The 11,496-nt window shown below is 24.9% G+C and overlaps 3 non-coding genes and 3 pseudogenes across 3 annotated transcripts; all 6 read right to left on the bottom strand.

Annotated features, from left to right (window-relative positions):
• Positions 1 to 920: 920 nt before the first annotated feature.
• LOC124917877 lies at positions 921 to 1,039 on the bottom strand. The gene has a single exon (XR_007097271.1). It is a non-coding gene; the product is annotated as a 5S ribosomal RNA (ribosomal RNA).
• A 1,593-nt stretch (positions 1,040 to 2,632) lies between these two features.
• On the bottom strand, positions 2,633 to 2,751 carry LOC124917874. The gene has a single exon (XR_007097269.1). It is a non-coding gene; the product is annotated as a 5S ribosomal RNA (ribosomal RNA).
• Positions 2,752 to 4,004: 1,253 nt separating this feature from the next.
• On the bottom strand, positions 4,005 to 4,123 carry LOC124917876. The gene has a single exon (XR_007097270.1). It is a non-coding gene; the product is annotated as a 5S ribosomal RNA (ribosomal RNA).
• Positions 4,124 to 5,489: 1,366 nt separating this feature from the next.
• LOC124917875 lies at positions 5,490 to 5,608 on the bottom strand (annotated as a pseudogene).
• A 1,915-nt stretch (positions 5,609 to 7,523) lies between these two features.
• LOC124917878 lies at positions 7,524 to 7,642 on the bottom strand (annotated as a pseudogene).
• Positions 7,643 to 9,559: 1,917 nt separating this feature from the next.
• On the bottom strand, positions 9,560 to 9,678 carry LOC124917879 (annotated as a pseudogene).
• Positions 9,679 to 11,496: the final 1,818 nt, after the last annotated feature.

Raw genomic sequence — 11,496 nt, 5'->3', positions numbered from 1 at the left:
TTTCTCGTGCAAAATGACAAAAAAATCTTCAAATCGATCCGTTTTTATGATATTTTGTATTTTGTCTTATATAAAAACACAAAAATCCAATAAAAAGTACGAAACTAACGTTTTTTCTTAAATAGTTCGTTTTCATGCTTTTATTTTGTGTGTTTTTCATAAAAACATCAAAAATCAATTAGAAAGTTCAAAATTAACGTGTTTTTTTAAAATCGTACGTTTTCACGTGATTATGTTATGTTTTTTTTGTAAAATCATCAAAAATCAATTAAAATGTTCGTAATTAACGTATTTTTTAAAAAAAATTTACGTTTTCGCGTGTTTATTTTGTGTTTTTCTCGTACAAAACAACAAAAAAATCTACAAATTAATCAATTTTCATGATATTTTGTATTTTGTCTTATATAAAAACACCAAAATCCAATAAAAAGTACGAAATAAACGTTTTTTCTTAAATAGTTCGTTTTCACACTTTTATTTTGTGTTTTTTTATAAAAACATCAAAAATCAATTAGAAAGTTCGAAATTAACTTGTTTTTTGAAAATTGTACGTTTTCACGCGATTATTTTGTGTGTTTTTCGTAAAATAATCACAAATCAATTAAAATGTTTGAAATTAACGTGTGTTTTTTTAGATTCTACGTTTTCACGCGTTTATTTTGTGTTTTCTCGTACAAAATGACAAAAAGATCTTCAAATCGATCTGTTTTCATGATATTTTGTATTTTGTCTTTTATAAACATACGAAAATCCAATAAAAAGTACGGAATAAACGTTTTTTCTTAAATCGTTCGTTTTCACGCTTTTATTTTGTGTTTTTTTCATAATAACATTAAAAGTGAGTGTGACATTAAATTATATTCAATTTCTTCCATTTTAATCGTTAATTGGGTTGTTTTTTTTTTGAAAAAATATAAAAAGGAATGCGACACGAGGACTTTCCAGGAGGTCACCCATCCTAGTACTACTCTCGCCCAAGCACACTTAACTGCGGAGTTCTGATGAGATCCGGTGCATTAGTGTTGGTATGATCGCAGCCGTTAAATGATGAACATTTTATTCATTTAATACATCATAATTTAATTTAAAAATTGATTTTTTTTTTTACTAAATTCAAAACGGACGAGTGTTAAACGTCCGAAGGCCGTTTACGACCATAGTTTATTCAAATCGTTCTGTTTTCACGCTTTTATATTTTGTTTTTTTCATAAAAATATCTAAAATCAATTAAAGAGATCGAAATTAACGTGTTTTTTTTTAATCGTACATTTTCACGCGATTATTTTGTGTTTTTATTACAAAATCATCAACAATCAATTAAAATGTTCGAAATTATTGTGTGTTTTTTTAAAATTGTGCGTATTCACGCATTTATTTTATGTTTTTGTCGTACAAAACGTCGAAAAAATCTTTAAATCGATCCGTTTTCATGATATTTTGTATTTTGTTTTATATAAAAACACTAAAATCCAATAAAAAGTTCGAATTTAACGTTTTTCTTAAATCCTTAGTTTTCACGCTTTTATTTTGTGTTTTTTTATAAAAAAACATCTAAAATCAATTAGATAGTTCGAAATTAACGTGTTTTTTTAAATCGTACATTTTCACGAGATTATTTTCTGTTTTTTTCGTAAAATAATAAAAAATCAATTATAATGTTCGAAATGAATGTGTGTTTTTTTTAAGTCGTACGTTTTCACGCGTTTATTTGGAGTTTTTCTCGTACAAAATGACAAAAATCCTCAAATCGATCTGTTTTCATGATATTTTGTATTTTCTGTTTTTTCGTAAAATAAAAAAAAAATCAATTAAAAGTACGAAATTAATCTTTTTCTTAAATCGTTCGTTTTCAAGCTTTTATTTTGTATTTTTCATAAAAATATCAAAAATCAATTAGAAAGTTTGAAATTAACGTGTTTTTTGATAATTGTACGTTTTCACGCTATTATTTTATGTTTTTTTCGTAAAATCATCAAAAATTAATTAAAATTTTCGAAATTAACGTGTGTTTTTTTAGATCCTACGTTTTCACGCGTTTATTTTGTGTTTTTCTCGTGCAAAATGACAAAAAAATCTTCAAATCGATCCGTTTTTATGATATTTTGTATTTTGTCTTATATAAAAACACAAAAATCCAATAAAAAGTACGAAATAACGTTTTTTCTTAAATAGTTCGTTTTCATGCTTTTATTTTGTGTGTTTTTCATAAAAACATCAAAAATCAATTAGAAAGTTCAAAATTAATGTGTTTTTTTAAAATTGTACGTTTTCACGTGATTATGTTATGTTTTTTTTGTAAAATCATCGAAAATCAATTAAAATGTTCGTAATTAACGTGTTTTTTTAGATCTTACATTTTCACGCGTTTATTTTGTGTTTTTCTCGTACAAAATGACAAAAAAAATCTACAAATCGATCCGTTCTCATGATATTTTGTATTTTGTCTTATATAAACACTTAAAAAACCTATATAAAGTACGAAATTAACGTTTTTTCTTAAATCGTTCGTTTTCACGCTTTTATTTTGTGTTTTTTTCATAATAACATTAAAAGTGAGTGTCACATTAACGTATATTCAATTTCTTCCATTTTAATCGTTAATTGAGCTGTTTTTTTAATAAAAGTATAAAAAGGAGTGCGACACGAGAACTTCCCAGGGGGTCAACCATCCTAGTACTAATCTCGCCCAAGCACGCTTAACTGCGGAGTTCTGATGGGATCCGGTGCATTAGTGCTGGTATGATCACACACGTTATTTGATGAACAATTTATTTTTTTAATACATCATAATTTAATTAAATTTTTTTTTACTAAATTCGAAACGGACAAGTTTTAAACGTCCAAAGGCCGTTTACGACCATAGTTTATTCAAATCGTTCCGTTTTCACGCTTTTATTTTGTGTTTTTGTCATAAAAATATCAAAAATCAATCAAAAAGATCGAAATTAACGTGTTTTATTTAAATCTTACATTTTCACGCGATTATTTTGTATTTTTTTTTACAAAATCATCAAAAATCAATTTAAATGTTCGAAATTAACGTGTTTTTTTAAAATTGTACATTTTCACGCGTCTTTTTTATGTTTTTCTCGTATAAAACGACAAAAAAATCTTCAAATCGATCCGTTTTCATGATATTTTGTATTTTGTTTTATATAAAAACTCTAAAATCCAATAAAAAGTACGAAATTAACGTTTTTTCTTAAATCGTTCGTTTTCACGTTTTTATTTTGTGTTTTTTACAAAAAAAATATCAAAAATCAATTAGTTAGTTCGAAATTAACGTGTTTTTTAAATCGTATGTTTTCACGCGATTATTTTGTGTTTTTTTCGTAAAATAATCAAAAATCAATTATAATGTTCGAAATTAATGTGAGTGTTTTTTTAAGTCGTACGTTTTCACGCGTTTATTTTGAGTTTTTCTCGTACAAAACGACAATAAATCCTCAAATCAATCCGTTTTCATGATATTTTGTATTTTGTCTTATATAAACACACAAAGATCTAATAAGAAGTACGGAATTAACGTTTTTTCTTAAATCGTTCGTTTTCACGCTTTTATTTTGTGTTTTTTCATAATAACTTCAAAAATCAATTAGAAAGTTCGAAATTAACCTGTTTTTTGAAAATTGTACGTTTTCACGCGATTATTTTGTGTGTTTTTCGTAAAATAATCACAAATCAATTAAAATGTTTGAAATTAACGTGTGTTTTTTTAGATTCTACGTTTTCACGCGTTTATTTTGTGTTTTCTCGTACAAAATGACAAAAAGATCTTCAAATCGATCTGTTTTCATGATATTTTGTATTTTGTCTTTTATAAACATACGAAAATCCAATAAAAAGTACGGAATAAACGTTTTTTCTTAAATCGTTCGTTTTCACGCTTTTATTTTGTGTTTTTTTCATAATAACATTAAAAGTGAGTGTGACATTAAATTATATTCAATTTCTTCCATTTTAATCGTTAATTGGGTTGTTTTTTTTTTGAAAAAATATAAAAAGGAATGCGACACGAGGACTTTCCAGGAGGTCACCCATCCTAGTACTACTCTCGCCCAAGCACACTTAACTGCGGAGTTCTGATGAGATCCGGTGCATTAGTGTTGGTATGATCGCAGCCGTTAAATGATGAACATTTTATTCATTTAATACATCATAATTTAATTTAAAAATTGATTTTTTTTTTACTAAATTCAAAACGGACGAGTGTTAAACGTCCGAAGGCCGTTTACGACCATAGTTTATTCAAATCGTTCTGTTTTCACGCTTTTATATTTTGTTTTTTTCATAAAAATATCTAAAATCAATTAAAGAGATCGAAATTAACGTGTTTTTTTTAAATCGTACATTTTCACGCGATTATTTTGTGTTTTTATTACAAAATCATCAACAATCAATTAAAATGTTCGAAATTATTGTGTGTTTTTTTAAAATTGTGCGTATTCACGCATTTATTTTATGTTTTTCTCGTACAAAACGTCGAAAAAATCTTTAAATCGATCCGTTTTCATGATATTTTGTATTTTGTTTTATATAAAAACACTAAAATCCAATAAAAAGTTCGAATTTAACGTTTTTCTTAAATCCTTAGTTTTCACGCTTTTATTTTGTGTTTTTTTATAAAAAAACATCTAAAATCAATTAGATAGTTCGAAATTAACGTGTTTTTTTAAATCGTACATTTTCACGAGATTATTTTCTGTTTTTTTCGTAAAATAATAAAAAATCAATTATAATGTTCGAAATGAATGTGTGTTTTTTTTAAGTCGTACGTTTTCACGCGTTTATTTGGAGTTTTTCTCGTACAAAATGACAAAAATCCTCAAATCGATCTGTTTTCATGATATTTTGTATTTTCTGTTTTTTCGTAAAATAAAAAAAAATCAATTAAAAGTACGAAATTAATCTTTTTCTTAAATCGTTCGTTTTCACGCTTTTATTTTGTATTTTTCATAAAAACATCAAAAATCAATTAGAAAGTTTGAAATTAACGTGTTTTTTGAAAATTGTACGTTTTCACGCTATTATTTTATGTTTTTTTCGTAAAATCATCAAAAATTAATTAAAATTTTCGAAATTAACGTGTGTTTTTTTAGATCCTACGTTTTCACGCGTTTATTTTGTGTTTTTCTCGTGCAAAATGACAAAAAAAATCTTCAAATCGATCCGTTTTTATGATATTTTGTATTTTGTCTTATATAAAAACACAAAAATCCAATAAAAAGTACGAAACTAACGTTTTTTCTTAAATAGTTCGTTTTCATGCTTTTATTTTGTGTGTTTTTCATAAAAACATCAAAAATCAATTAGAAAGTTCAAAATTAATGTGTTTTTTTAAAATTGTACGTTTTCACGTGATTATGTTATGTTTTTTTTGTAAAATCATCGAAAATCAATTAAAATGTTCGTAATTAACATTAACGTATATTCAATTTCTTCAATTTTAATCGTTAATTGAGTTGTTTTTTAAAAAAAATATATAAAAAGGAGTGCGACACGAGAACTTCCCAGGGGGTCACCAATCATTGTACTACTCTCGCCCAAGAACGCTTAACTGTAGAATTCTGATGGGATCCTGTGCATTAGTGTTGGTATGATTGCACCCGTTATATGATGAAAAATTTATTCATTTAATACATCATAATTTAATTTAAAAATTGATTTTTTTTACTAAATTCGAAACGGATGAGTTTTAAACATCTGAAGGCCGTTTACGACCATAGTTTCTTTAAATCGTTCCGTTTTCCCGCTTTTATTTTGTGTTTTTTTCATAAAAATATCAAAAATCAATTAGAAAGTTCAAAATTAACGTGTTTTTTTTAAATCGTACATTTTCACGGGATTATTTTTTGTTTTTTTTTTGTAAAATCGTCAAAAATCAATTAGAATGTTCGAAATTAATGTGTGTATTTTTTTAAAATTCTACGTTTTCACGGGTTTATTTTTTGTTTTTCTCGTACAAAACGACAAAAAAGATCTTCAAATCGATCTGTTTTCATGATATTTTGTATTTTGTTTTATATAAAAATACTAAAATTCAATAGAAAGTAGGAAATTAACGTTTTTTTTAAATCGTTCGTTTTCACGCTTTTATTTTGTGTTTTTTTACAAAAAAGAACATCAAAAATCAATTAGATAGTTCAAAATTAACGTGTTTTTTTAATCGTACGTTTTCACGCGATTATTTTGTGTTTTTTCGTAGAATAATAAAAAATCAATTGAAATGTTCAAAATTAATGTGTTTTTTTTAAGTCGTACGTTTTCACGCATTTATTTGGAGTTTTACTCGTACAAAACGACAATAAATCCTCAAATCGATCCGTTTTCATGATATTTTGTATTTTGTCTTATATAAAAACACAAAAATCTAATAAAATGTACAAAATTAATGTTCTTTCTTAAATCGTTCGTTTCACGCTTTTTTTGTGTGTGTTTTTTATAAAAAATTAAAAATCAATTAGAAAGTTCAAAATTAACGTATTTTTTTAAAATCGTACGTTTTCACGCGATTATGTTGTGTTTTTTCATAAAATCATCAAAAATCAATTAAAATTTCGTAATTAACGTGTGTTTTTTTTAAATCGTACATTTTCACGCGTTTATTTTGTGTTTTTCTTGTACAAAACAACAAAAAATCTTCAAATCGATTCGTTTTCATGATATTTTGTATTTTGTCTTATATAAAAACACAAAAATCCAATAAAAAATACGAAATTACCGTTTTTTCTTAAATCGTTCGTTTTCATTTTTTATTTTGTGTGTTTTTCATAAAAACATCAAAAATCAATTAGAAAGTTCAAAATTAACGTGTTTTTTTTTAAAATCGTACGTTTTCACGTGATTATGTTATGTTTTTTCGTAAAATCATTAAAAATCAATTAAAATGTTCGTAATTAACGTGTGTTTTTTTTAAATCGTACGTTTTCACGTGTTTATTTTGTATTTTTCTCGTACAAAACAACAAAAAAATCTACAAATCGATCAGTTTTCATGATATTTCATATTTTCTCTTATATAAAACACCAAAATCCAATATAAATTACGAAATTAACGATTTTTCTTAAATCATTCGTTTTCATACTTTTATTTTGTGTTTTTTCATAAAAACATCAAAAATCAATTAAAAAGTTCGAAATTAATGTGTTTTTTGAAAATTGTACGTTTTCATGCGATTATTTTGTGTTTTTTCTTAAAATCATCATAAATCAATTAAAATATTCGAAATTAACGTGTAGAACCTATGTTTTCACGCGTTTATTTTGTATTTTTCTCGTACAAAATGACAAAAAAATATTCAAATCGAACCGTTTTAATGATATTTTGTATTTTGTCTTATATAAACACACAAAAATCAAATAAAAAGTACGAAATTAACGTTTTTTCTTAAATCGTTCTTTTTTACGCTTTTATTTTGTGTTTTTTTCATAAAAACATTAAAAGTGACTGTGACATTAACGTATATTCAATTTCTTCAATTTTAATCGTTAATTGAGTTGTTTTTTAAAAAATATATATAAAAAGGAGTGCGACACGAGAACTTCCCAGGGGGTCACCAATCATTGTACTACTCTCGCGCAAGCACGCTTAACTGTAGAATTCTGATGGGATCCTGTGCATTAGTGTTGGTATGATCGCACCCGTTATATGATGAAAAATTTATTCATTTAATACATCATAATTTAATTTAAAAATTGATTTTTTTTACTAAATTCGAAACAGATGAGTTTTAAACATCTGAAGGCCGTTTACGACCATAGTTTCTTTAAATCGTTCCGTTTTCCCGCTTTTATTTTGTGTTTTTTCATAAAAATATCAAAAATCAATTAGAAAGTTCAAAATTAACGTGTTTTTTTTTTAAATCGTACATTTTCACGGGATTATTTTTTGTTTTTTTTTGTAAAATCATCAAAAATCAATTAGAATGTTCGAAATTAATGTGTGTATTTTTTTAAAATTCTACGTTTTCACGGGTTTATTTTTTGTTTTTCTCGTACAAAACGACAAAAAAGATCTTCAAATCGATCTGTTTTCATGATATTTTGTATTTTGTTTTATATAAAAATACTAAAATCCAATAGAAAGTAGGAAATTAACGTTTTTTCTTAAATCGTTCGTTTTCACGCTTTTATTTTGTGTTTTTTTACAAAAAAGAACATCAAAAATCAATTAGATAGTTCAAAATTAACGTGTTTTTTTAATCGTACGTTTTCACGCGATTATTTTGTGTTTTTTTTGTAAAATAATAAAAAATCAATTGAAATGTTCGAAATTAATGTGTTTTTTTTAAGTCGTACGTTTTCACGAGTTTATTTGGAGTTTTTCTCGTACAAAACGACAATAAATCCTCAAATCGATCCGTTTTTATGATATTTTGTATTTGGTCTTATATAAAAATACAAAAATCTAATAATATGTACGAAATTAATGTTTTTTCTTAAATCGTTCGTTTCATGCTTTATTTTGTGTGTTTTTCATAAAAAAATCACAAATCAATTAGAAAGTTCAAAATTAACGTATTTTTTTAAAATCGTACGTTTTCACGCGATTATGTTGTGTTTTTTCATAAAATCATCAAAAATCAATTAAAATTTCGTAATTAACGTGCGTTTTTTTTAAATCGTACATTTTCACGCGTTTATTTTGTGTTTTCCTTGTACAAAACAACAAAAAATCTTCAAATCGATTCGTTTTCATGATATTTTGTATTTTATCTTATATAAAAACACAAAAATCCATTAAAAAGTACGAAATTACCGTTTTTTCTTAAATCGTTCGTTTTCATGCTTTTATTTTGTGTGTTTTTCATAAAAACATCAAAAATCAATTAGAAAGTTCAAAATTAACGTGTTTTTTTTAAATCATACGTTTTCACGTGATTATGTTATGTTTTTTCGTAAAATCATCAAAAATCAATTAAAATGTTCGTAATTAACGTGTGTTTTTTTTAAATCGTACGTTTTCACGTGTTTATTTTGTATTTTTCTCGTACAAAACAACAAAAAAATCTACAAATCGATCAATTTTCATGATATTTTGTATTTTGTCTTATATAAAAACACCAAAATCCAATATAAAGTACAAAATTAACGATTTTTCTTAAATCGTTCGTTTTTATACTTTTATTTTGTGTTTTTAATAAAAACATCAAAAATCAATTAGAAAGTTCGAAATTAATGTGTTTTTTGAAAATCGTACGTTTTCACGCTATTATTTTGTATTTTTTTCTTAAAATCATCATAAATCAATTAAAATATTCGAAATTAACGTGTAGATCCTATGTTTTCACGCGTTTATTTTGTATTTTTCTCGTACAAAATGACAAAAAAATATTCAAATCGATCCGTTTTCATGAAATTTTGTATTTTGTCTTATATAAACACACAAAAATCAATTAAAAAGTACGAAATTAACGTTTTTTCTTAAATCGTTCTTTTTTACGCTTTTATTTTGTGTTTTTTTCATAAAAATATTAAAAGTGACTGTGACATTAACGTATATTCAATTTCTTCCATTTTAATCGTTAATTGAGTTGTTTTTTTTAAAAAATATATAAAAAGGAGTGCGACACGAAAACTTCCCAAGGGGTCATCAATCATAGTACTACTCTCGCCAAAGCACACTTAAATGTAGAGTTCTGATGGGATCCTGTGCATTAGTACTGGTATGATCGCACCCGTTATATGATGAACAATTTATACATCATAATTTATTTTAAAAATTGATTTTTTTTACTAAATTCGAAATGGATGAGTTTTAAACATCTGAAGGCCGTTTAATACCATAGTTTCTTTAAATCGTTCCGTTTTCACGCTTTTATTTTGTGTTTTTTTCATAAAAATATCAAAAATCAATTAGAAAGTTCAAAATTAACGTGTTTTTTTAAAATCGTACATTTTTACGCGATTATTTTGTGTTTTTTTGTAAAATCGTCAAAAATCAATTAGAATGTTCGAAATTAACGTGTGTTTTTTTTTAAATTCAACATTTTCACGCGTTTATTTTTTGTTTTTCTCGTACAAAACGACAAAAAAATCTTCAAATCGATCTGTTTTCATGATATTTTGTATTTTTTTTTATATAAAAATACTAAAATCCAATAGAAAGTACGAAATTAACGTTTTTTCTTAAATCGTTTGTTTTCACGATTTTATTTTGTGTTTTTTACAAAAAAAAACATCAAAAATCAATTAGATAGTTCAAAATTAACGTGTTTTTTTAATCGTACGTTTTCACGCGATTATTTTGTGTTTTTTCGTAAAATAATAAAAAATCAATTGAAATGTTCGAAATTAATGTGTGTTTTTTAAGTCGTACGTTTTCACGCGTTTATTTGGAGTTTTTCTCGTACGAAACGACAATAAATCCTCAAATCGATCCGTTTTCATGATATTTTGTATTTTGTCTTATATAAAAACACAAAAATCTAATAAAATGTACGAAATTAATGTTCTTTCTTAAATCGTTCGTTTCATGCTTTATTTTGTGTGTTTTTCATAAAAAAATCACAAATCAATTAGAAAGTTCAAAATTAACGTATTTTTTTAAAATCGTACGTTTTCACGCGATTATGTTGTGTTTTTTCATAAAATCATCAAAAATCAATTAAAATTTCGTAATTAACGTGCGTTTTTTTTAAATCGTACATTTTCACGCGTTTATTTTGTGTTTTCCTTGTACAAAACAACAAAAAATCTTCAAATCGATTCGTTTTCATGATATTTTGTATTTTATCTTATATAAAAACACAAAAATCCATTAAAAAGTACGAAATTACCGTTTTTTCTTAAATCGTTCGTTTTCATGCTTTTATTTTGTGTGTTTTTCATAAAAACATCAAAAATCAATTAGAAAGTTCAAAATTAACGTGTTTTTTTTAAATCATACGTTTTCACGTGATTATGTTATGTTTTTTCGTAAAATCATCAAAAATCAATTAAAATGTTCGAAATTAACGTGTGTTTTTTTTAAATCGTACGTTTTCACGTGTTTATTTTGTATTTTTCTCGTACAAAACAACAAAAAAATCTACAAATCGATCAATTTTCATGATATTTTGTATTTTGTCTTATATAAAAACACCAAAATCCAATATAAAGTACAAAATTAACGATTTTTCTTAAATCGTTCGTTTTTATACTTTTATTTTGTGTTTTTAATAAAAACATCAAAAATCAATTAGAAAGTTCGAAATTAATGTGTTTTTTGAAAATCGTACGTTTTCACGCTATTATTTTGTATTTTTTTCTTAAAATCATCATAAATCAATTAAAATATTCGAAATTAACGTGTAGATCCTATGTTTTCACGCGTTTTGTTTTGTATTTTTCTCGTACAAAATGACAAAAAAATCTTCAAATCGATCCGTTTTCATGATATTTTGTATTTTGTCTTACATAAAAAACAAAAATCAATTAAAATGTTCGAAATTAACGTTTTTTCTTAAATCGTTCTTTTTTACGCTTTTATTTTGTGTTTTTTTCATAAAAATATTAA

The sequence above is a fragment of the Impatiens glandulifera genome, unplaced genomic scaffold (assembly GCF_907164915.1).
Source record: "Impatiens glandulifera unplaced genomic scaffold, dImpGla2.1, whole genome shotgun sequence".
Classification (NCBI taxonomy): Eukaryota; Viridiplantae; Streptophyta; class Magnoliopsida; order Ericales; family Balsaminaceae; genus Impatiens; species Impatiens glandulifera.
This window is presented reverse-complemented; position numbering and strand designations above follow the sequence as displayed.